The following is a 27,660-nucleotide window of genomic DNA, read 5'->3' on the forward strand; positions in this document are numbered from 1 at the left end:
TCTTTTTAAGAAAAGAACACATTTTCCAACTAAAATAAAAAAGATTCAGTTATTTTAAAGACATTTTTTAGTTACAGGAAAAATATCTTATTCTTCCACAACTGACATGAGTGAAAAGCTGGAGAATATTCTACAATTGAGGAAAGACATGAATCCTTATGTTAGGAAGCAAATGAGTCCAGCAGCAGAAATAAGAATTAATGCACACCTAGGTGTACCATAGGACATAGAAAAACACCCAGGATACAAAAAAAAAGCCTTCAGAATGACCAGGATGAAAAGTCCAATTACCTACCAAGGAGCAACAATTACAGTGGCATAAAACTTATTATTCATTTATTCATGCATTCTACATGGTCCCCAAATATTTCTTAAACCCCTACTTTATGCCAGACACTATTCCAGGTAGCTTGGGTAAATCTATAAATGGGAAAGGGGAAGGGGAAGAAGCAAGGGGGAAAGGAGAGAAAGAGAGGAAAGGAAGGAAGAAAAATAGAAAAGAAAGAAAGAAAAATAAAGAGAAGGAAGGAAAGAGGGAGGGAGGAAAGAAGGAAGGAAAAACAAAAAAGGGATGAAAAAGGAAAAGGTCAGAAGGTGAGAGAATATCTTTAAATTGAAATAACCTTGTGATAATTAACTTACTAATTGTAGCCTCTGTGATCTTGTTAAATCGAACTCCAACATGGCACAAGTATACATATGTAAAAAACCTGCACGCTGTGCACATGTACCCTAGAACTTAAAGTATAATAATAAAAAAAAAAAATTGAACTCAATCTGCCTAGTTTCCTTTTTACTAAAATACAGTCCTTAGTGGTTGTAGTAATTTTCTAGTGCTGCTGTAACAAATTATCACACAATAGTGGCTTAATACAACACAAATTATTACCTTACCGTTCTGGAGGTCAGAATCGAAAACCAGTCTCACTGAGCTAAAATCAAGGAGTCATTTTCGTAGGCTGTCTCCTACAGAGGCTCTAGAGGTAAATCTGTTTTCTTACCTTTTCTGGCATTTAAAGGCTTCCTGTATTCCTTGGCTCAGGGCCCCTTCCTCCATCTTCAAAGCCAGCAGTGTAGAATCTTTCAATCTCTCTCTCTCCCTGGCCTCCTTTCTCCATCTGCACTTCTCTTTCTCCCTTTTCTCTCCCTCACATGCACATACCTCTCCTTCCCCCATCACATCTACTCTCCTGCCTCTGATTTCCCTGCCTTCCTCTTATAAGGGCCCTTGTGATTACATTCAGCACACCTGGATAATCCAGGATACCCTCCCCCTCTCAATATCCTTAATTTGATAGATCTGCAAAGATCCTTTGCCGCATAATGTGATATTCACAGGTTCCAGGGATTAGGATGTAGATGTAGACATCTTTTGGCGGGCGGGAGGGGCACTATTGTGTCTTCTAGAGTAGTTGTTTCACTGTCACTTTTGAATAATAGTCATCCTAAAACTCTGTATCCAGCTAAAGTAAACCATTCAAAGAGTGAAGGTAAACCAATATTTTGGACAAAGACAGTTTGACAGTTATAGACCATTGCTGAAAGAATCACTAAGGGCTTTTCTGCAGTAAGAAGAAAATTGAATGCAGAAGGAAGGATTGAGAAGGAAGATGCAAAAATAAAATAAAATAAATATATGCATTATATCAAAATAAACTTGTGTAAAAATATTGGAAGGCAATAATTTGGAAGATGAGGAGGAGGCATGGTAGTGATAGGAGTCACAGCACCCTCCAGTTCTTGTGCGGTATGGAGGGAAGGGAGCAAGGTTGATTAACTGCAGAGATCAATGTTAACATCTGAATAACCTCCAAAAGAAAAGATAGCACTTAAAAAACACAGCAACCCTCAGACTCAAAACATAGCATATGCACCTAACAACACAGCCTCAAAATATAGAAAGCAGAAATGGACATAATTGCAAGAAGAAATTAATAAACGCTCACTTCTAGTAGGAAGTGCACATTTGTCACACTTCTAGTAGGAAGTTTTTTTTTTTTTTTTAACATACCTCTCTTAGAATCTGATAGACAAAGGAGGCAAAAATAATTAGTAGGGACATAGGATAGATGAATAATCCAATTAACAGGCTTAATCTAATGAACATATATACAGCCGTTTACCCACTAATGCAGTCTACATTCCTTTTCAAGTACACAAGAATATTTACAAAAATTGACTACATGCTGAGTCTAAAGCAGGTGTTAAAAATACCAAATAATCGGTATCATTGCTATCCAATAGACATATAATGTGAGCCATAGATATAATTTTAGTTTCTAGTATCTACATTAAAAATATTTTAGAAAGCAGATAAAATTTATTTTACTATAAATTATTGTATTGATTATTTTAATAACAAGGTGATTATAATATTACTAGACATTATTTTAATTAATAATATATTTTACTTTATTTTACCAATATTATTGCTTTTTCATGTTAAGTCTTAGAGATACAGCACATCTCAGTTTAATAGCCCCATGTGAAGTGCTCACTAGTCACATGTTGCTAATGACTATTATAATGGACACAGCAGCACTGTGTCATACAGATCACACTCTCCCACCTCAGTGTAATACCTAGAAATCAAATGATAATTTAAGCAATAATGAATTCTGATGCTTGGAAATTTCTATAATAAATTTAAACAAATTGTGAAATCTAGACATTTGGAAAATTTAAAAACTTCCTTCAGAATAATTCATGGACAAAGAGGAAATCAAATGAAAATTATGAAATTTTTATAACTGAACAGCAATAAAAATCTAGATGACAAAATGTAGGGAACAAAATGTAAATATCTAGAGACAGGTGTATGACTCATATGGGAACTTGGTGTGTGACTGAGGCGGCATTTAAAGTTAGTAGGGAAAGAATGGGTTATTCATTAAATGGTGCTGAACAATTGGCTTTTCACATGGGAAAAACAGATATAATTGGAATCTTGTCTTACACCATACACAGAAAATGATTCTTTTTCTTTCTTTTTTTTTTTTTTTTTGAGACAGAGTCTTGCTCTGTTGCCCAGACTGGAGTGCAGTGGCTCAATCTCGGCTCACTGCAGCCTCCGCCTACTGGGTTCAAGTGATTCTCCTGCGTCAGCCTCCCAAGTAGCTGGGATCACAAGTGCGTGCCACCACGCCTGGCTAATTTTTGTATATTTAGTAGAGATGGGGTTTTGCCACGTAGGCCAGGCTGGTCTTGAACTGGCCTCAAGCAATCTGCCCACCTCAGCCTCCCAAAGTGCTGGGACTACAGGCATGAGCCACCACGTCCAGCTAGAAAATGAATTTTTTGTTGAATGGTAGAAAATCTTTCTACTTGGAAAATGGAACAGTCCTATGAACCTGCTTAAATCATGAGTCAAGAATATTAAACCAGGCAAAAGATACTCGCTCTAGCCCCAAACCTTCAATGATTACATTATTCTTTCCCACATTATTGTGTGACATTAGCAGACAGACAAAATGGCCATAACTTATAGCTCCTCATAGGGACCTAGGATCTGTGGACAGACAACAGGAGAGGAAAGTGCTCAGGCTTGGAATTACCTGGAATTGGGTGTGACCTTGGGCAAGAAATAACCTCATTTGTTTAGTCTTGGTTTTCTCAGGTGTAAAACAGTGATAATGATGACTACCTTTCAAGGCACTCATAGGAATTTAAATAGATTAAATGCATCAAGGGCTTAGCAAATATTAATTCACTTTCCCTAAACTGGAAGGTCCAGAGTGTATTGGGGGCATTTGTCCTGGTGCCCTGCATCCTCTTGCAACACTGCAAGGCCTGAGGGGTTCTGTAGTGATATGGATATCGCACGGGTGCTCTGAGGTGGACATGAAGGGCAAGGGCTCTGAAGTTAGGCACACTTGGCTTTGAATCCAAGGTCTGTCTTTCGCCAGCTCTTAGACCTTAGGCAAGTTACTTAACATCTCTAGCCTCAGTATGTACATCTGTAAGCAGAGTTAAAAATAGTTCCTGTGCTGATGGTGGGAATGTAAGTTAGTTCAACCACTGTGGAAGACAGTGTGGCGATTCCTCAAAGACTAGAACCAGAACTACCATTTGACCCAGCAATCCCACTACTGGGTACATACCTAAAGGAATATAAATCATTTTATTATAAAGATACATGCACACATGTTTATTGCAGCACTAGTCACAATAGCAAAGACACGGAATCAACCCAAATGCCCATCAATGATAAGACTGGATAAAGAAAATGTAGTACATATACATCATGGAATATGATGTAGCAGCCATAAAAAGGAACAAGATCATGTCCTTTGCAGGAACATGGATAGATCTGGAAGCCATTATCCTCAGCAAACTAACACAGGAACAGAAAACCAAACACCACATGTTCTCACTTCTAAGTGAGAGCTGAACAATGAGAACACATGGACACAGGGAGGGGAACAACACGCCCTGGAGCCTGTTGGGGGGTGTGGTGGGGGAAGAACATCAGTAAAAATAGCTTATGCATGTGGGGCTTAATACCTAGGTGATGGGTTGACAGGTGCAGCAAACCACCATGGCACATGTTTACCTATATAGCAACATGCTGCGCATGCACCCCAGAACTTAAAATAAAAAATTTAAAAAGCAGTTCCTGTGTCTTGGTCAAGATTCATAGTTGCAATAACAGACACTAACTCTGGCTATCCTTCAGCAGCAGAAAGAGGTTGTGTTAAGAATATTGAGTAGTCATGGGTTCCCTAGGCTACACAGCTGGGTACTAGGTCCAAAGTCATGCCTCAGATTGGCCCCATGAAGATGCCATATTGACTCTGGTGTTCACTGGCTGCTGACACTAGAATCATTTCTGCTATGGAAATTGGGTGTGTCTCTGTGGGCCAGAGCAGGCTCCAGGCCGTCTCTGCTTTTTGTGTCATTGGCTCTCTGGTCCAGGTCTGACTGATGGAGCCTAAGTCACTTGTCCAAATCCTAGCTGCAGGGGAGGCTGAGAAAGTAAGTTTCTCACTTCTCTGTGGGAATAAGCCTCCTCCCGCAGAGACTCCCTGCCTCCACTGAGACCTCAGCCTGAGTAGTTCTCCAAGAGAAAGGGAGTTCAGATGCTGGTTGACCACAGAGAATAACCACTACACCTGTCTTAAGGATTCCTGGGAGGATAAAATGAGCTGGTGAATGTGAAGCACATAGCACAGTGTAGGGTTTCAGGGCTCAGCGGAGAGACTCTTTCAATACAGAGGACAGAAGAGCAGTTTTGGAAGAACAACAGAGCATGTTCTGACCAGGAACTGAGGTGGATATGTTAAAAATCTCTCCTAATGTTCCTATCAGCCAACCTAACCAATGTTTCCAGAGATTCTGACTCCTAAATTCACATGGGAAACATGAAGGACCTTGAACAATGTTGAAGGTTAGGGAAGATGGAAAAAAGACTGTGTGTGGCTTGTTTTTGGAGTGGGCTCACCTGTGACTGAGCCAACAGAGAGCAGTCTTGCTTCCACTGCTCCCAGATCATCAGCTTTACTGCGAGTGGCTTTTCTGAGCACAAGAAATAAACGAGTAAACCCTCCTTTATTCCTGTGAGTTTTCTTTTAAAACAGGACATTGAAGAGTTTTATGGAGATACTTTTAGCAGAAACATAGAAAGTCTTATAATTGCTTTTTAGGTGAAAGAATTGAATTCACAGAAAAAGATACTTCCTTCCAGATGCTTTTCTTCCTACAGAGAAGCTTAATCACACACTCATTAGAAAGTGATGCTTTTCTTCTTACAAAGAAGCTTCACCACACACTTACTTTCCATTGTCTGTTCTTCAAATGCTTTCCTGCATCAGAATGAGGCAGCAAAATATGAATACTTTGAAGGCAGCGACCGATTGTGCGGATTTTTATAATTTTTACTAAAGTTGTTTCTGCCTGGATCTGTTTGTTCAGCTCTGCCCTCATTTTCTGCAAACTTTGGGTCTAAGATTTATATTAGACCATAAGCAGGTTTGAGGGAGAACAATCATGAGTTCTATGCTCTTATTACTTCCCACAAAAGTTGGTGCAGAATCACACTGCCCAAAAGGAAAGTTCAGCAAATATTATTTATTGTGGGCAGTCTGTGTGCTGTGTCTGGTGGGCCAGGCCCTGCACATGGCTCCCGAGGGCACACTGAGAAGCCCACACCCTCATGCTGGGAGAGCAATCATCATTAAACAATATTTATTAAATAGCCCCATGCATGTGGCACTGGGCTATTTAAGTAAGGAGAGCAGTGCAGTCCACACCCTTTGGGAGCTTACAATATCAAACAGGACATTTTTTAGAGCCTGAAGGTGCCCTGGTGAGGTACGGCACTGAAAGAGTTCATTCACACCAGAGGGCTGGGCTTTTCTCTCAGCCTGCAGTTCACTCCGTCTGCCTTCCCAGGCTCTAGACTGTAGCTCGGTTAACTTAAAAGGTCCATTATTGGGAGAATTCACTGAAAATCTCTGTGCTAAAATAGCCCTTATACCAGAACCTCCACAAATCTAGCATTTCCTTTCCACGAGATCTATTGAGCCCCACATGCAGGTTACACAGGTGAATGTCACACTGTTTCTTCTATCCAGAAGCCGACTGGGGACCCAGGGGGAGTGGGGAGTGCTCAGTTACCCTGGATTATGGGAGAGGCCAGGAGGTATAACACAGCCTCGATAACACATGTCCTGCACAGTGCAGAACATGCGAGTGAACACATGAAAGAGAAAACTGCTCATTCTGACTTGTGGGGATCAGAGAAGGCTGCAAGGAGAAGACAGCACCTGAATTAGCTCTTGAAGTTAGGTGAGACTTCGATGGGCAAAGGCCATGGCCAGGCATTCCAAACTTTTGCATGGGTCCTGGAAGAGTTGGGGGAAATGATGAATTTATCTAACAGGCTTTCAAATAGTTCCTCTCACATGGGGCCTATTTCATCTATTTCCAAAATTCTTGGATCTATAGGTTGGAAGCAGAATTGGGATGTATTCCACTTGCGGCTAGGAGCCAACTCCTTTCCCTGCTGCTACTGCTCACTCCCTCTGTCTCATCAAGGAGCACAGAATGAAAGGTGAAATAATGGATGCAGCCCAGACTTCAGTCGTGCCAGATGAACAACAACTTTTGGGATCATTCAGGAATATAAAATCATCCAGCCCTCCCTCCCATTCTAGGTCACAGCCAGACTGAAAACAAGGCATTCTCATACACTGTTAAACAGATGTGATCATTTTCTCCACATTCTGGGAGTTAACAAAGAGACCTCTAGGGACGTTTTGTCTGCCAGGTGTTTGGCAGTGGCATTGACAGGAAAAGAAGCCTTGTAACGTATAGAGGTCAAGCGGACCTCAGCGAACCCTTTAGTCCAGCCCTTGCCTTTAGTCTGGAGAACACACAAGCCATGAAGCTGGGATGGTTGTGTCTTACTCAAAGAGTGTCTCAAGAAGATGCAGTTTAGAAATTGGGGTTTCTAGCCTGATACTGGATGCAACTCTCTCTTGAGCCTCCCCGTACCCCATGCAACCCGCTTTACTTTTCCTATTGATTTGAGGCCACACATTCAAGAGGCACCTGCCTATTGTTCTTCCACTGCACATTGCCATAGTTACCATGGAAAAGGGGGCCTTAACCAAGTGTCACCATCTTGGGACAAGAATCCTCTGCTTTGCCCCAATTCCCATGTAGTTTCATCCTACAACTCCCTCTGTGCATGGTGATCTCAAATGACGGCACACAATTATACATAAGTCTTTCTATCAAAAACAAGCTATTCTTACCTCTCTTTTTTGTGTTCTAAAGCCAAAGGCAAATGATGCCTTAGTCCAAAGGATTTCACAGCTTCACATGCAAAACCAGCCAAGTTTTAACGAAAACATTTAAGCTACATAAAATGAGACCTCTAACATGTGTACAGCCAAGTTTGGAAAGGACTCCTTCTTTGTGTGGATGAGTTACTCAAAATTCTTCCTGACTTTGCTGGAAGCTTGCAGCCTTTCCATGTGTCTCTACATCTTAATCAGTCCAACTCACAACTTTTTGTTTGAATGTGGTCACTTACTAAATCCAACTATGTTCTGCTTCTATAATGTAGTAACAACACATGTTTGCATACTATTTAGAAAAAATTGGATAGTGTTATTACAAATGGAGTTCCTCTGGAAGCCTGATGACTTGTACACTATGATGCCATCTTTCCACCTACAAAATGGAAACAATCCTATAGACTTGGTGGTATTAAGGGAGCAGTTGCATAGAAATTACTTGGAAATTATCTGGCAAATAACAAGTAGAATTTGGGGTTTTGTTGATGTTATTGTTGTGACCTTTAAGTCTTTACTATAATTATTCTGGCTGAACTTGTTTCTTTTATCTATAAGACAGATAAAGTAAAACAGATAGAAAGTTCTCCATCAGTAAATGTGCAATTCAGGTCCAGCACCCCAGATTTAAGCTACCATTAAGATTTCTTTTCTTTTGAAAAATAAATGGTTATTATTTAACCAGAGTAGCATGAATAAAAGAAATAAATGTTTTATTATTTTTATATTATTAATTTTTTGCTCTTTAATTTTTTTAAATAACAATTTTTGGCAGATGAGTAGTCAAAATCATTAATCTAACAGTCAAGTATCTCTAATAGATGAGTGTAGAAAAGATTAGGCTAAGGATCATTCTCTGTTAAAAAATAAAGATTCCCCCCTTCACTGTAAACATTAAAAAGTTATACATTTGTAATATTTACTATACAGTATAATGTATAGGAAAGTAGAGGCAAAAAATATGCATAATTCAAACATCCCCAAAGCAACACAGTTCCAATGTTGGCCAATTTGTCTCTGCTCTTTTCTGTATTCATGGTTATTGGTTTATGAATGTTTCTGATCACACTGTATTTAAAACTTTACATTTTAATTTAACATTACAACATGACAACTCTCCAAGCCTTTATTAACTCTTCATAAAACTTATTTTAAATGGCTGCATAATATTCATAATATTGCATTAAGCAAACGATTTACTTAAAGGCATCAGAATGTTTGGTCTTTCAAATATAATTGTATTGGACTTTTTGTATATAAAGCTATTTCCTTCTTTTTAAATTTTTTCTGAGACTGAGTCTCACTCTTTTGCCCAAACTGAAGTACAGTGGCACCATCTTGGTTCACTGCAACCTCCGCCTCCGAGGTTCAAGGCATTCTCCTGCCTCACCCTCCCGAGTAGCTGGAATTGCAGGGGTGCACCACCATGCCTGGCTAATTTTTGTATTTTTAGTAGAGACGGGGATTCACCATGTTGGCCAGGCTGGTCTCAAACTCTCGACCTCAAGTGACCCACTTGCCTAGGCCTCCAAAAGTTCTGGGATTATACGGAGCTTTTTCCCTCTTTGGGATTAACTTTTATTATATAAATTCTCAGAAGTGAGAGTAAAATGCTGGTGCATTTTTCATATTTATTTACAAGACTAAAGTCCGTAATTATTTTATTTAAGTAGAATTTTTGTCCCTACCATAGTGAGCACTCATGAATCTGCCATTTGAGAAGAAATGATCTCAAGGCTGCAACGTATAATGTTATGATTTTCAGATGATTCCCTCTTTCAGTGTCCCTGTTTTTAGGGAAATAAAATCTTAATATGACTGCACTGTTATTTTTCAAATTCAGCATTTCCATGTTCAGTTTTGAAAACATCTAGGGCTTGACCCAGTGTTTAGTGTAGAAAAGGAACTCATTAAAGATCTGAAGGGAGAAAAAAAGAGAGAGAGACAACTTCTCTTGGCAGTACTAAAGCATTATTTATGTGGTGGGACCAGAGTAATTTTATTTTGTTTTTGCACCATTATATTATACAGTTCCCGGGAAGAGTGTGACACCAGGGTATGGGAATGTCCTTGTGCACACATTTCACATCTGCTTGTCCATGTGAACGTAACTGTGCCAGGAGCCCTGGATGTTAGTTTTTAGCATAGAGATCATGACGTTCAGCTTTAGTTCCTGAGCAACTGTAAGGGAGATTCCAGAGGGACAAGTTCAAGAATGACTTAGAAATTATAGACCAGATCATACAACTGTCATAAAGCTATCATCAGTTAATAAAACAGGGTTTTCTTTTCATTAAAAAAAAAAGTTGGCTTTTTTTCCTCCTTTAAAAAAATATTGATGTTGGACTCTTTGAAACTTTGTCTGACCTTCTTTCTGCTGACTTTTTCATTTCCTGTTTCTTTTCTTTCATTTCTTTTCTTTTTTTCATATGTTGGGGAGACGGGGTTCTAAAGCTATCATCCAATGTGCTAAAAACAAATATACATCCCCTAAAAGTAGTATAGCTGTGATGTCCTTGCTCTCAGAGCCCTGCACTGCCAGGGCCCATTGCTGCTGTGAATCAGGTTTCTCAGAAATGCAGTTTCTCACCCCTGTCCCTCTTCCCTTTGGCTCCCACAGAAACTGGGATGTGCAGACATTTGCAGGAAGAAGTCCAAGAATAAATATGAGAATATTCTGAATGAAAAGCAAATCTGTAGTAAGGATGACGATAATGATGTCTATAGAATGTTTCATAAATGAGCTTGGTTTAAATGCAAATTCCTATCATAGCTCCGTAGGAGGAAAATAAGGGCACAGATAAGCTAGAATAGAAAACACACACACACACACACATGCACACACGTGCCCACTCCAGCCCTTCTGTGCACCAAATTGCCCAGTAGTAAGATGCACTGAGACAGTGCTCCTGGAGCAGCCTAGACCCCACACTAATGGCTGGAATAGAGCAGTAATAAGACAGACGCCATCACCACTCTACAGAACCTGCGACATTGAACAGCTCACAGCAAGTAGTTTGGAGCATGAAGTCCAGGGAAGGAGAAGTACAGGTGCTGTGTGAGGCCACAGAACAGGACATCAGACCTTGTTGGGGTCATATTGAAATCATTCCTGGAACTTGGATAGCAGTCAGGCAAGGAGTGGGTGAGGGAAGAGCAATCAGGCCCAGAAACAAGGTATTTGAAGAACCCAATGTGGTCGAGTGTGCAGGGAGCAGAGGGGGTTGGGCAGAGGAGCTGCAGAGGTGGGCAGGGATAACATCACTTTGAGGTGGCCCAAAGACCATGAGAGATGCCAAGGGCAATAGGAAGCAAGGAAGAGGGGAGTGACAGCAGATTTACACCTGAGGCCTGAGAGGCTTTTGGAACAGTTTAAGTGGTTTTTTTTTTTTTTTCTTTCTTGCATTTTATTTATCTTTTTCCCTTCCAAATAGATATTTGACTGCACTTTCCATTACTTTAGGGGAGGTATGTGGGACAGCAGTAAGATATACCATGTAAGAGTTTTTGGCTTTTATTTTCAAAAGCCTAAGCACTTAGAGTGAACTTGGAGATTTGCAAAGGAATTAGAAAGAATTGTGGGGAGAAGGGCAGAGACAGGGGCTCCCCTCCAGGTTAGAAAAATAAGTTCCTCTGGAGTGACAGAAGATGGGGGAGTTGTCTGTGGGTCCTAGAATGGGGGTCTACGGGACTACCTCTCAGCAGCAGCCTGAGAAGGGAGTATCCCGAGACCCTGCATCACTCCTAAAATAGGAATGCACATAGGGCAATGGATGCCCAGAGGCCTCCCCAGCCTACCCCCAAGCCTGACCACATGAGACCTTGGAAGCCACAATTCCAGGGAGCCAGGAAAACCCTGAGAATATCTGACTATCACGTTTCCATCAGCCTGGAGAAATGGGGCTTCGAAATCAAGAGAAAAGTGATACATGAAAAATAAAGAGTTGGGATATTTCCTGCACTGCAGATGTTGTGGACTATAATTCATATCATGTATGCAGATTGAAAGGCTTATTCTGGCTCCCGTGTGAAAAATGGATGGGAGAGAGGCATGAGATGATGCCGGTGAAAAATCACAGTGGCCTCTACCAGGGTGATAGAAGTGAGAATGAAAAGAAGTGGATGAATTTGGAGAATATTTAGAAAATAGAAGAGCAAGTACTTCGTGATTAGTCAGCTGTCACAGTGGGTAAGTCAGAGGATTCAAGGATACCTTCCAGGTTTCAAGACTGAACAATTGGGTGGGCAGTAGTGTAATAGATGAGTCCATTTCCTGCAGTAACTAACTTCACGGTGGGGTTTGAGGAAGCTCACTTAGAGATTTACTGGGGTAGCATATGAACATAGAATTAGTAAATACTCCCAAAGGCAAAAACTATAGTTATTAACTGAGGGGAGATAATCTCAGAGGTCAACACATTGCTGGAGATATCACCAGTCAAAGGGTCCTTTCTCTCCACCATCTCATACAGAAAATGAAATATTAATATTCAAAGAGACCTAAGGAATCCTGTGGCCACAAGTGTTCTCTCAGGCAGGAATCTTCTTTCTAAGATATGTGATGGCAGCCTCTGCCTTTGTGCTCCCAGTAACCCAGCACTCGCTATCTTTAAAGCAACACTGTATATGGGATTCATTCATAATTGTAAAAAAGTTCTCACCTTCAATGGAAAACTGCCTCATTCACTGGCTGCTCCCAGTCTTGTCCTCTGGAGCTACACAGAATAAGTCCAGTTCCTCTCTTACATTACATTTAGAAGTTTCCGTCACATTTTTGCTAAGTCCTCTTTATTGCAGCCTAAAACTATACATCACTTCCTTCATCTATTATTTTTCGGTGGGACATACAGTAACAAGAACACCAAGTAGTATTTATTGAGTGTTGTGAGCCAAGTGTGTTACACATGTAGCTGGGGCTGCTATGAGTTCATCAAAACCCATTTCCTTTCCTTCCTGGGCACACAGTTAGACTATACCTCATGACTCAGTTCTGGCCAATAGAAAGCAAGTGGAAGCAGTTAAGAAGTAGGATGGCTTTGCTACCTGCCGGCTACATGGAGAGGACTCTGAGGATCAAGAGGTGGGTGGACACAAAAAAGATAGGGGGAGCCTGGGCCCCTTTACATAGAAGGCCACCCCACTTAGACATCTGCATTAGACTCTCAAGTGAGTAAGAAATAAAATTTTCATGTTAAACCACTGAGAATTTAAAGTTTCTGTTATACCAACCGGTGTTGCCTTAACTAATACAGAAATTGGTAGTGGAAGTCAGATGCTGCCATTACAAAAACCTGAAATGTGTGGCAATGGCTTAGCAGCTAGTCCCAGAAGCTTTGGAATTAGTAGAAAAAGTCAGAGTGATGTTGTATATTAGCTACTAGCTGGCTTTAGCACGGTATTACAAGAAAGAGATGAGCTCAGAAAAGAATTGGCCAATTTTCAAGCAAGGTTGGGCAGGAACAAAGAAAGAATCTTACAAACTTGAAAGGGTCAATTGTTTCTGGGCTTCCAAAGAATAAGAGATGCTCTGTAATCCAAGAGTGCAAAGAATGTCTTGGTGATAATGGCCCAGTAAGACTTGTTAGTTAAACAAAGTGATGCTGCTCTAGAGTAAAAACCAGATTAAAGGTATACCTCCCCACATTGTGTGACCTCAACAAAGCTGCTGTTTAATTAAGAGGGAGGTATGGAGACAACAAGGCAAAGGAATATGAAGGCTTGAGAATAATATCTAAGAAAAGCCTTGTGTGTGGTTGTGAGCACAAGGAACTGACTGAAGCAAACAAATCAGAAGCCTCCTAAGTTTTTGAGAACATCCTATTGTCAAAGAAACTCTGAACCTGGACCAAAAAACAAAACCCAAAACCCCTTTGACCATTTAACCTTAAAACAACTTTCAGGCCTCAGACTTACACCATTAAGAAGCTGAGCAGCCTGTAAAGGAGGCATACCCAACTCCCAATTCAGGTGTATTCATGGAGGCTAAGGAATAGACCAGGACAGTTCCCCAGAGGGTGGTGCCAGTGGCCATGGAGAACCATAAGCAGAGTTTCTCATCAAAAGCAAGGCCATTGTTTCCATCTTCTATACCTGATGGAAAGAATTTGGGTTTACCTAGAGATCCTGGATTTCAAGCCAGATGCAGTTACTGGATGAAACTTGGGATTGTCTCCCTTGGGAAAGAGGTGAGTGTGGAGGAAGAAGGAAATGGATAGCTGGTAACCAGAACGCTGGATTGTGGCAGAGATTGCTATGTGCTCACTAAAACTCATTTTCTTTCCTCCTAGGCACACAGAGTATAGTTCTCACAATCCCTGCATTTCAGTGTTCCCATAGGGCTGAATTCTTCCCAGTAGAATGTAAGTGGAAATGGGCTATGTCACTTTCCTACTGAAGAGGTTAAGAAGAAGGTGAACACTCCTCATCTGCAGGTCATAAGAGAGAAGGAACCTGGGTCCCTGAATGGCCTCACGGAAGGCCATCTAACAGGAACACCCACATTGGACTGAGATAAGGGCAAGAAATAAACTTTAATTGCATTGAGTCAGTGAGAAGTTAGAGTTTTATCTGTTACAGCAGTTATTTCTACTTTAATAAATACAACGCATTATCTCATTTAATGTCCATTTAGTAGACGAAAGACTTAGAGAAGTTAGATGATTTGTTCAGGATGACTTATTTAGTTAGAGGGGCATCTGATGCTACAGCCCAAGTCTATCTGACACTGAAGTCATGCTTTTAATCAATGTGAGATACTGTTTCGCAGAAGAGCAGGCGTCCAGATGTTGTATCCCTTGGGTCTCCCTCTTCTGGATGTTCTTAGTCTGTCCACATTTTTTTTTCAGAACTGAACACAATAATTTATGTTGTAATTTAGGGAATGTGTGACCTAAATTATTTCTCTTTTCTGGAATCATCATCTGTGAATGCAGTCCAGGAGATCTCACTATATTAGAGGCCAAGTCTCTAATCAATCAACTACTGACTTTAATCACTCAACACTCCTAGACTTTCTCACCACTTCCAAGCCCCCACTCCCCATTAGAACGAGTAATTATTTTAAATCTGAGGGTAGATTTTTACAAGCAATCCTGTTTAAATTCTTGTTAATAATTTCAGTGTAACATTCTAGCCTGTCAATATCTTTGCTTAGATCATCCAGATGATGATCCAAGTCTGGGACTATCCCACACTGGGATTGAATTATCCCTGTATGAAGAGCAGTATCTGAATTCTTGCTACCACCTGTGACTATGGTAAGAACTTTACATGCTTACCTCATTCCAGCTTTACAGATGAGGAAACTACAAAGGTTAAGATCACACTACTTGTAAGTGGAGCCCATCCTCAGCCCTCACTGCTAGAGGACCAGGATTTTTGTCCTAACACAATAGTACCATATTTTCCCTCTTAAAATGGAAGAGAGCTAGCATTTGCTGAGCACACATGGTATGTAAGGTGCTTTATCACTCTACCACACTTAATTCTCATGATCATCCATCCTCACAAGGACACTGAGAGAGATAATTTTTAAAGATTTTAAACATGGAAATAGAATTATTTTGAGAGTGTCTCTATATAGTAAATGAGTCTATATAAATAAATAATGAGAGCAGAGAGAAGCAACCAATGAGACCTTGAGCCCAAACTCACTAGACTGTGAGTCTGTGAAGACAGATCTTTTCCACCCTCTATGAACACCGTCTGGCACAAAGAAAGTGCTCTATACTGTTTGTTAAAATGAATAAATAAATGAATGCAGACCTCGGTGGGTAGATACAAAACTCTACATGAGATAAAATTTCATTCATATAACAAGGATTTATCAGGCAGCTACTACATAGGACACGTGTTTTAGGGATTGTAGCTTCTTGAAAAAGGAGGAACACAAAGGGAAAGGAGATATAATACAAATAAAACACATGCGCGTGTACACACACACACACACACAAACAAGACATAGATATTGACTTTCCCTAACGAAGTTTCTTAAGTGTTGTGGAGCTGAACTATACCCAGGCCAGCAGAATCGTGGAGTAGTTGTGCAGATTACAGTTCTAGAATCTCTGCATTTAAGCCCAATACAAACACCCAGACTTTAGCGCAGTGTCAGGTGTTGACCCTCTTAAATCAGCATTAGCAGATAGTCCACAGGATTGGAATGATTTAAGCATAATCACACTAGGTGATAGGTAGGCAGACAATCCACCCAGCCTTTCTCAATGCCACAGAAAATGTGGGCTCCCCAAAGTTTCCTCTGAAACAGACATTAGATAATGGATGCCATGTAAACCAGATGGTGAGCTTCATTTGACTTTCTTGAGTGGTGGTCCTTATCCTTAGGAGATTTCCCCATTGTTACTCCCACCTAAGTCCCTTCCTGTTCACCTTCCAGTCTCTTCCTCCTGCTTCTTTCTACCATTCTATTTCCTTCTGAGTCTCTATCTCCCGTTAACTGTTTCCATCCTTCCATCCCTCCATTCTTTCCTTCCTGCCTTCCTTCTTTCCACCCCTCCCTCCCTCCTCCCTACCTTCCTCCCTCCTCCCTCCCTCCCTCTCTTCCTTCCTTCCTTCCTTCCTTCCTTCCTTCCTTCCTTCCTTCCTTCCTTCCTTCCTTCCTTCCTTCCTTCCTTCCTTCCTCTTCTTTAGTCTCTATTCTCTTTTGTATCTCATCATTCTTTACAGGTCTCTCTCTAGAAGACAGTGGAACTTAGAAGCGCCAAAGAAGAGTTAAGCACCTCTTTGTCCTTGCTTTAGAGGCCGGGATTAGAGCTGGCAGGAAACAATTAGACTGTGATTTTAGGAGCAGCCATTCATGCTACATCATATTTCCTGCTCACAAATCTACCAGCTGAGCTATTCACATGCTGTCATTTTAGGCAAAATTGTTTATACATCACATAATGCTAGTCTATGTTGTGTCTGTTAGAGCCCTGGCGAGGAGTCTGCCCTGGATTGGACAGTTGGACTCAGGCACATGGTCAACACAAAACATGAGCAATCCATATTTGGGTATGAGTATGCCTTAAACACTAATGGGATTTGGCACAACTGTGACTCTGGAAATCTAGCCCACAGATCAGCTCACACATCAGGGAAAATCAAAACAGAATTAAGTTGGCCACTTTTTCTCTGCAGAGACATGAGAAGCATTTTGAGTAAAGTCTGTGAAACCTTGTTTTTCATATTTAAGTCAGTATTTGGGAATGGCCAAATGTTATCAGTGTCCTATTTTTTACAACTTTTTCTCACAAATGAAGAAGGCCCAGATACAGACCCAAAGCATGGACTCACAGGCAACACGTGATCAGATGGTACTTTCTTCCCTAAGGAGCTTTGAGATCACTGAGTAAACACCCATCTGCCTGTGACAGTTTGCATATGTGCCTGCTCAGTGGATGCGGAAGGAATAGGATTGGGCCCATGAGCCTCAGAAGTAGAAGAACAAAGCAAAATGTTTCGGAATCAATAGAACTTAGATCGCTGGCTCCATCATGCCTGGCCTGGCCCTTCATGGACGCTGAAATTTAGAACCTTTCCTACTATATCCCCCATGATTTCTCCTTATGAGCTCAAATCTCAGTCACATTGGTCAGCTCTTTGTTTGCCTGATTCTCTTTCCTTCCAGGTCTTAGCTAGTGTGTTTGTTTCTCTATTTTACCATTTCCAGGCTACAGTCATCTTCCAAGTCTTAGGTCACCTGCTACTTCCAAATGGAACCAACCCCTCCTCTCTCTAACCACGCAGCACCTTCAACTTCTTTAAAGATGCTTATCATGTTCTACTTTGTGTTCCAATTGTACCCTGAGATAATTCTGGTGTCACTAGAGGGAGTGCTAAACAAACAAACAAACAAACAGAAAGTCTGACTCAAGAGATAGATGTTTCTATTTCTTGGTGCTCCCAATGCTTCCACTCCCCACCCCTCCATGACCCATTCTGCACCACTTTCCTGAAAACATACACTTTTTCCCTCTTAGTATTTTGGAAGGAGGAGAGATACTCAGCTGAACTAGAGTAAGAAAAACATCAGCTGTTCACGAACAAAGCTAAGGGAATTTTCTCCCCACTGTATGTGCAGACTAAGGGTTTTTGCCTAGTGGTCAATTTAGGAAATTAAATGATCAGGGTCATCAGTGAGGGACAGAAAACTACAGATCTTAGATGAGATAAACACCAAAGCTTTAGACATTACAGGCAATCTTGGGAATTGGGAGCTTGGTTATCCAAACACTAGCCATGTGGACAATGACTCAAGCAATCATGCCTACGCAACGAAACTAACAAACGAACAAAAGTCTGGACATTAAAGCTTGGGCATGCTTCCCTGATGGCATTATCCTGCCTATTGTCACACATTGATGTGCTGGGAGAATGACATATCCTTGAGGACCCAAAAGCTTTGCATTTGGGACCCTCTCAGATCTCTCCTTGTTCAGGTCTTCTTTTGGCTTTTGGCTGGTTCTGACTCGTATCCTTTGATAATTAAAACTGTAATCCTAAGTATAGCACTTTGCTGAGTTCTTCGAGTCATTCTAGCAAATTCTCTAACCTGAGAAGGTAATGGGAAGCCTCAGATTTGTAGCCAGCTGGTCTGTGCAGGTGGTCTGGTGACCCCGAACTTGCAGCTTGTGTCTAAAGTGAGGGCAGTCTTGTGGAGGACTGTGCTCTCAACCTGTGAAGCCTAATTCTAGATTGTTGGTGTTAGAAGTCATTGCAGCAGGATAGTAGACATCTACAGGACAAAATTTGTGTCAGAAAGGTATCATTCCTAAATCCAGAGACCTGGGCTTCCCATAAACAAATTAGAATCCAAATAAGAGCTCTATGTTTACATATATCAGAGAAAGGCTATGTCTTAAACAGCTCTGCAGTTCCCTATAACCAGTACAACATTTTAGTCTGTTGTAGGATGAAGTAAAAAAGCCTTGCAACTAATTCTACTCTTACTGATTTTAATGCAATCAGAGTTTTGTAAAATGTCATATGCTTGTCGTGTGCAGTGGCTCATGGTATAATCCTTGCACTTTGGGAGGCTGAGGTGGGCAGATTGCTTAGGCCCAGGAGTTTGAGACCAGCCTGGACAATAACACAAAACTCTGCCTCTACAAAAAAAATATGAAAACTAGCCAGGCGTGGTGGCACATGCCTATAGTCCCAGCTACTTAGAAGGCCGAGGTGGGAAGACCATCTGAGCCTAGGCAGGTCGAGCCTACAGCCACTCTACTCTAGCCTGGGCAACAGAATGAGACTCTGTCAAAACAACAACAACAACAACAACAACAAAAACCAGAAATCATATGCCCTTTATGCCTAAGTTAAAAAAAGTGAAAGTATATGCATTAAAAATTAACAGCAGTTGCTTATGAGTAGAATAGTTGCGAGCTTCCAAAATATATATTGCTTTTGCCTGCTGATGTGCTTGTTTACATTATGTTTTGCTTTTATAACCTATTAAATAAGGTGAGTTAGAAGGGGAAACATGGCAAGCTTCTAGTAATGAGGAATGTTTTCCAATGACTGAATAAGCCAGTGGGCTCTTTCCAGACCAACTTATGCATAACTTATATGATAACAATTTTCTCTTGTTGTCATCATTTTGGCTCTGTGATCTTGGACAAGTCATTTCATCTCACTTTTGCCTTATGTTAAATCAGGGCTTATACAAGATGACTGCTAATATCTCTTCCTGCTCTAAAATTCTAAGTGCACATCTAAAGACTTAAGTTTATGTGCCTATAGCTCAAAGACATCCACAGCTGTGGGAGGTGAAGGAGAGGGGTTCTTGAGTAGGTGAGCCCCTCTAGAGGAAGATTTGCATAAAGCTGATTTAGCAAGTGAAAAATGGACTGTGACAGATTAATGCTGGGAGGCTTGATCTGCTCAGTATCTGGCCCACACAGCCTGGTCTGATCAGATCTTCAAAGTCATATGGTCCTTATTTGGTTTTACAATAAATAACTCAGACTTATGAGTTAGACAATTAATGAAATCATCTAGCCCAGAGGAGAGCAATCCTCCTGGGCAGTCACTTTGGAAGCATAGGCTGTCCATTAGGTTTGCCAAGCCTGGGGTTTTTATCCCTGCTAGTGATAGAAATTAGAGGATTCCTCCCAATTCCAGATGACCTTTGCTCTGAAATACAACAATTGTTGCTGTGGATGTCAGAGAGGTATTGGCTCCCACAGACTTCGCTAATTCTAATTCTACTTATAGGTTGGGCTCAATACTGAGTAGTAGTTGAGGACCACTGGGAAAGAACAAGAAACTTCTCATCAAACCACATTTACTTTTTGTTTGTTTGTTTGTTTGTTTATAATTACTGAAAGGATATAGGACTGACTCCAGGTAGAACTGTTTTGGAAAGTACTTAAGGCAGCATCTTGAGGCATTGTATCTCTGGTTGGGAAAGAAAACTATTGATGTGTTTGTATATATTGAGAACCAAACCCACCATGGGTGCTCAATAAATATCAAGCAATCAATCAATTCTCCAGTCACAGAGAAGCTTCCTGTGCCAAACATGTAGTCATGGAAGAGAGCTTGGCCCAAGACCCATCTCCCTCTTCCAAATGATGTGACTCCAAACTCCAAGAAAAGTTTTGGGTGATTTTTTTTTCCTTCATCCCACAGCAACTGATGGCACAATGCTTGGCAGCACTGGAAACAGTGATTTCCAGGTCAAGACACAAAAGCAATGAGATCTTGCCATACGCTGGTCAAGTTTCTACAACATAATGGAAACTTAATGGAAAGAGAATCTTAAATTATAGCCAGGCAACTGATTGGAAGTGGCGGTACCTGTTTTCAGAAACGCTCTAAGTAAAAATTGATGTGATTTTGAAAATGGAAATCTATTGTATGGAACTCTTTAGCAACGAAAGCACTTGCTGGAAGATAGCCACAAACTGCATTTATTTGAGTCAATTTTGCATCAATCAGTATGCTTCAAAGATGACATTCTGCATTTTTATTTAGTGATATATACATTATAAATTTCACCTCTAAGTGTTGGGGAAAAGAACATTAAAAGTCCACTGTAATGGTTAATAAGACACTAACAATTTCTAAACCAGGCTATTGCAAAAATGATTACCCCTGAAGTTTAAACATATGCAGTTACCCACTTTTCAACTTATAACACTAAGGTTCACCAAATGTGAATTTCACTTTGGAGGGTTCCAGTTCTACTTCTCTTTAAAATGATGCATGTTTTAATGGTTCCTTGGGCACATATGATTTGCAAGACTGTTTCAGCTGTAACTTCATAGACTTTTTGATGGACCATTTGTCTTTGGCTTTTAGAGAAGGGAGCTACAGTTATATTATCGTGTATGTTTTTTATTTAATAGTCATGTATCAAATCTCTACATACTTCTTAGTGTGGTGGGATAATAATTTGATATATTAGTTATGTGGGGTTTTTTCTTTTGCAGTTTTTTAAGCCTTGTGACTCTGTGAGCATCTCCCATTAGTACTGTTAGACATATGGCCTCCACTGAAGGCCAATTTCTGAGGGGATGGGTGAACAAAGGGACACATCATGCGTTTTTAAATCCAAAAGCCCCTTATCCTAGAGTATGACAGAAGAAGTGGTGAGAATCAAACTGAATTAGTCTCCCTGGAGTTCCATTTCTCACCTCCACCCACAATAGTGATCCTTAGAGCTGGCAAGGGGAAGAGATTGCTGAGACAGCCATGGGTGGCCCTGAGATGGGGGTAGATGCCTTACCCAGTAAGGGGGCTAGGTAATCAGATGTAGAGAAATGGGCCTGTTTTCCATCATGGGTTCTGAGAGATGACCAACCCCCACAGAATTCCTTTTGTCACCACACCCCTGGAAAACAATTAAAAACTTATGAATTGTTTATTTATGGAATATTTCATTTATTTTTTTTAGACTGGTTGACCAGAGGTAACTGAGGCCTTGGAAAGCAAAACCTCAGATAAAGGAGTCCTATTGTAATTCTTCTTAACTGAAATATTAGTGTAACAGTTGCCAGTCTGACTATCTTTTAGCACTATGATTTTAATCACATCTAAATCCAGTAAGTGTGGAAGGCAAGACACACCTCATCCCATCTTCAACCAAAATGTTGGGAAGGAAACAATTAGAAATTGGTATTAGCCTATTTGCATTTGGTCCAGTGTGTTCACCTTTATTTACAAGGCTGATTTCTGACTCATTATAAAACTAGTTCTTCATACCAGAAGAGTGTATTAAATAGATGACAACTCATCTACATTTTAAAATGTCAATCCTCTTATGTATTATCTCAAGGGAAGTAAATCAGAGGCCAAGAAACTAAAAGACACTGCAAAGAAATGGGACCATAAAAACAGAACTGGATGACAGATAAACAAACTCCGGGAGTGAAGGCATGTGAATACAGAGGAATTATTCAGCCTTGGCCCCGGCGCCTGTGTGGCCCACACAGACACGTCTGTGAGAAGAGGCCGTACATGCATACATTTAACTTAAAACAGCTCAGCTACGTAAAATCAGACAAAGTCTACCTGGCTTTTGTGCATTTACAAATATTATAAATTATTAATTGCATATGTAATCTTTATTAAACTTTTACACATACATATGACTATACTTTATGTACATTATAAGGGTTTGTCAAGGATGCTTGGACTACGTACATTTTTTTTGCCTTGAATACTGACATTGGAATCAAATCTCCATACAAAATAGGACTTCATTACATATCTTAATAATCACTTCTCACTAAGTTGAACAGAGTTTTAAATATGGAGGAATCATTCAACTCTCTAAGGTAGAGCCATTTCATCCATATTTACCTGCCTTTGGGGATTGACACCAAAAATCAATTTGATTCTGAATTGATTTAGAAGTGAATATCCATACTTGATGTACAGACATTTAGATAAGATTTCTACCTTTTTTGCTAACCTGTTTATTTCATTTGCAGTTAACCCAATACCAAGAGTAACACTGTATTTTCAAAAGCTACAGAAATTTGGCTTCAAGAGGTGCTGGCTTCACATGTGGAACAGAAGGTAAGGTGAGTCACCTATTACTTGCACAACCAAAGCCTGACATGGGGCAGAGGTATCTGATTTGACTATCAATTCATTTATAAGCACGTCCCAAATTATGAAGATAGATATTCAATCCTCAGAAAGGGGTATGAAGGAAGTCAGAAAATAAATGTCCTCTTTAGCTTTTGCTAACAGTTTCTGGATACCCAAATGAATTATTTGTGAGATATTCTACAGGTGTAGTGATTAAAAAATACATTATTGACATTTTCAATAGCCAAAAATTGTGATAAAATCTGTTTTTCTGATACCTTTCAGATTTCTAAACACCAGCAAATCTAGGAATTAGAGGGTGGTTATAACAGGCATCCCAGCACCAGAGAGACCTTGTGTGAATTGATAATCCACATTCAATCACACCTTTGGTATGCTGGTACATAAAGTAACTGCCATGTTACAAGGCAATTGGAGAGTGATAGGAGTCAGTAGCATGATGTTTCTCACACCATTGTTCATGGCAAAAACTAGCCTAGAAGCTTCATCTCTAGAAATGCTGAGGCTATAACGTTCATCAGCTATGGTTCATTGGGAAAAGGATTATTGAAAATACCTGGTCTAATGCTTCCACAGTGACCAGTTTTTAAAATAATTACCTATAACACACATTTCATCACTGTTTTATGAAGCTAAAAGTGCTTCAAGTGGCAAAGAGGAGGTTCGTAGGTCCCCCCAAATACGACATTTCCACTTTTATCTGTTTCACATACCATGATTTTGTTTTTCATTTTTTAAAAGTTCCACTTATTTTAAAAAGTTGAAAAATCGCTGACCTAACCTGTACTTCCAATCATTAATGTTTTTCTTCTTGTCTTGGACCTAAATACTACTCCCAGGCAATGAGTATCATAGGTTAATGATTCATAGACTTAAAGAGTATATCCTTGAATCGATTTTCAGTGGAAGCCTTTGAATTTCATTGAATACTGTCTGGGCCTTGAATTATAAGAGAACAAATCAGAAACACCTGTGTGACTGTGCATTACTTAAATGTCTGTTATTTCTCCCTGACACGTCTTATTGGCTAAATACTATAAACTGGTATCTTCTAATTGGTCTTCTTTATTATTTTCATATCTTTATACTTCAGTTTCCTTCTAATAATAAGAAAAGCCTTGGTAAAATGAAAACTTGATCTCTTTGTTCCCATCTACCCAGGAACCTTGTAGACTTCTCTCCTTTTCTTGCTGATCAGTCTTGATGGTTGGAAACTTCATTTTCAGCCCATCCTGGAAGACGAATTAGAGCTATGAGAACAATCTTCACAATTTGTCTTGCAGAAAGTAAAACTCAAATGTCTCTCCAAAGTCAGAGCAAAGCCCCATAGTTGTGTGCTTTTCCTGGCAGCAGGGAAAGATAGGTCTGTGCATGCATCTCTCTGATTCTTGGATATTGGAGCCAACCAATGGCTGGCCAGTTTTCACACCACTTTCAGCCTTTAGTTCCTAACACATAGCTCTCTGCACATAATGAGTCATGTTCAATGTTAAGCCTCCTTGTTCTACTGAGTCATCCCATAAGAGACAGAAAGCTTGACACTTGTTTTGAGGGGAGAGCTTCATACAAGGGACACCAGCTCTCATTAAAGAAATATTCTTTGTCTTTAGTGAGGGACGTTTGGAATCCCCTTGAAACCAAGTCACTTAAAAGATCTACCTACTAGTCCTGTGCAAGTATCCATACCAACTACCATGCACCTGGGAAAAAAAGGCATAGGTAGTAACTTCAGCAGCAGGTCATCCTGACGAGGAAAATGTGCAGGCAGGAAAGGAGGGGTATCTTCTTATCACAAAGGCTGCTTTGATGGAATCAAGCATGCTTGCCTGGCTGATGAACCCCAGGCCTCCCAGGGCCAAACTCAGCACAAACCAGTGCTGATTCCCATTCTCTGAGCTTTCCTGCACTCTGAGGAGTGGCTGTCTGATACAGCCTCATGAAACTAAAGCTAGTAATGTCCCAACAGAGATTCCATGAAGGCGCTGCCAGCTATGACATTGCTTAAGGCCCTTGGCTCTGCAAGGGCCACAAAAGACTGGACTCTAATATAGCAAAGCCCCAAAGGAAAAATTTTTAAAAGCCCATAACACTCCCCAGGACCCAGGCTTCTGACCTTGTCAGAGATGGAGCTGATCAAGCTGTTTCCACCCAACAGGCCAAATCCAGAAAAAGTCGTTGGCTGGACGTGGTGTTGAGTTTTTCTGTTGGCTTCTCAGGTTGACCCACTGACCAAATATGATACCCACCACTGCTTAGGATTTTGCAAGTTTATAATCCATATAGAAGAAACATTGTTATATAAACCTTGCCAAGACTATAGGCCTTTTAAATTCCCAACTAAGAAGCTGAAGAAATTTATGGCAGTGTTGCTAGATGGGGAGGCCAAGTCAACTCACAGTGTTGATCTTAGGTCTGTTTACATTTCTCTTGCCTTCTGGCACTTTAAGCAATAGTGGAAAGAAATCATTTACTCATAGGAGCATTAAGCATTTAGAAACACAGGGGTAACAGGGAAGAGCATTAGGGACATAATGGATGTGACACATGTGGTTCGGGCCTGTGGTGGGCAGGATTTCACTCTAAAACTAGACATTTGCATCACGGTGGCACAAAAACCTAAAAGTACCTTCATGCAATAAATAGAGGGAATTATATGGAGGCTCAGTTTTCCTCCCAGTGAAGTCTTGGTCATTACCCAGCACTTGGTCATAGCCCCACTCCCCCATAAAAGGACACACTGCTTAGAAACGGAACTAGTCATCATAAAGGAGGATCCAGCTGGCCTCAAAGTCTACAAACGTAGCTTCTTCATGCAGGTTTCCTCTGCTCCTTTGTAATTAGTTCTGGGTCTCTCTTCTGCTTTTTCTGCCTGTAATGATTGTAGGATTAGCAACAGGGATCACACAGTCTTGAGTCCTCTTAGGACTGTTGTCAGAGGAGAAGGAGTTGAACCCTAAAGAGAAAAATAAGCATTTAGCACATGATTAGGCCTTCATCTGCCAATTGCATGTTTTTGTGGGAGAATCTGAGATTCAATCAATGATGAATACTTTCGGTAAAAGGTCGTGATTCTGCAGACCTTGTGGAGGAGTGTGAGGCAAAATGCTGCGGGAATCTCCAGTCTTGCTGAGAGCTGGAAGTGAATTGAGGGAGCTATTTTTACATGCCAGATTACCTTGATTTAATACAAGATGAAATGCAATCTGATATGTGAACTGGTAATGGACTAACAAATGACTCAAGTAAAAAGTCATTTTAATGTAAAGTCCTGGACATGATGTATAACCTTCCTGAGAGGCCTGCTAATTGTGCACCCCTAGGTTTGTGGCTACAGGAATTTTCTGGATGTGACGCCTAATGCTTATCTATCCTCCTCCCACCGTCTCCACTTTAGTGCTCACTTGTGTGTAATCTGAGTATTTTATACAAGGAAAACTTGCTGGAGTTGAAACTGGAGAAAAATATGTCTTAATAGAATTTATAATTTAACAACCCAATAGGTCAGAGTAGAATTTATTGGAATAACATCTCCTAAGAACCTTCGATATCCCAATAATCTATGACTTGGACCTTTAAAAGAAAAAGGAAAAAGTGCCTTACTATTTTTTCAAGCTGAAAAAAGTTGAATTTATTTAAAGTCTATAGAGTTATTCATAGACATAGGGAATGATGAAATGAAAGAAAGAGAAAGAAAGAAAGAAAGAAAGAAAGAGAGAGAAAGTGAAGGCAAATGAGTGAGGGTGTTGGTTTTTAATATCCCTGTAGCAGGAATTACTTTCTTCTGTTTTCATTCCTTCTAGTCTCCACTCTACTCCCATTAAATTCTGGGATTTGTGTATCTTTAGATGCAGACACTCGAATGCTTTCTCTACTCAGGAAGTTATTCTCCTCACGCCTTGTGAGGTCTTGGAATAAAAATTAGTTGAGAAAAAAAAATTGCTGCTCCTCTGTGCAGAAAAAAAATCATATTGCATCATGTAGCTCAAAAAATGTTTGGGTGTTTTGAGGGGGTAGGGATGGGCGGGGGTGGGGAGGAAGGAGGAAGGGGAGGAGAATCTCATTTCCCACATGTGTAATTTTTTCTCCTTGGGGGAATACATGAGCCAACAGTCACCGTCTGCAAATGCAGTTTGTAGGGGAACAAAACAGACATGAATAGATAGCATTTGACTGTGTACAACCTTCTAAATCAGAAGGTTTTAGGTGTTGTGCCCTTAAGTATTTTAAGTCTCCCTTTGTTGTTTAATTTCTGCATGTTATTCCTGCCTGTCACTCTCACTATCCTCGCCCCCACCCCCAATGCTGAGGCCTTCCTCAATAACAAACAAAAATATTTTATGAAAAGTAGGTTTTACACTCAGAAAGTTGATTGCCCACTCCCTAGCAAGGAGGGGAAAAGTGGTTTGGAAAGGGTCTGTTTATTGATCTATAAATCATGATCACCATGTCTGACCCAGCCGCTGGGGTGCCCGGGGTCAAGGAACCCTTTCAGAGCTCAGAAGCTCTAAAGCTTCTCTCTTTGTAGGGCTCTTAATCAACCCTCCCAAGGCAGAAAGAACATCAAATAGTCAAAACCTCAGAGAAGGAATGGGGATTTAAATGCCTCAACTTCTGCTTGGGAGAAAGAAGTTCTTAGATTCTGCCCCGCTGTAAGTGATTTTTCTGATTATGTGGAGGGCCTGACAGAAGAAAGACGAGGTCTTTCCAAATAATACAAAGGATTTAAAATACAAAGGATTTAAAACCAAGAGCAAAGACAGTAAATATCACTCCTCTGACCCCGTTCCCTCCTCTTTAA

At 40.5% G+C, this 27,660-nt stretch overlaps 1 protein-coding gene across 1 annotated transcript in view; it reads left to right on the forward strand.

Annotated features, from left to right (window-relative positions):
• Positions 1–6,854: 6,854 nt before the first annotated feature.
• Positions 6,855–27,660, forward strand: part of PPIC (peptidylprolyl isomerase C) — a 206,533-nt gene continuing 185,727 nt past the window's right edge. Inside the window, exon 1 of the mRNA XM_050795564.1 lies at positions 6,855–6,858. The gene's annotated coding sequence lies outside the window, so the exon portion shown is untranslated. The remainder of the gene's footprint in view (positions 6,859–27,660) is intronic.

Source organism: Macaca thibetana, chromosome 6 (genome assembly GCF_024542745.1).
Source record: "Macaca thibetana thibetana isolate TM-01 chromosome 6, ASM2454274v1, whole genome shotgun sequence".
Classification (NCBI taxonomy): Eukaryota; Metazoa; Chordata; class Mammalia; order Primates; family Cercopithecidae; genus Macaca; species Macaca thibetana.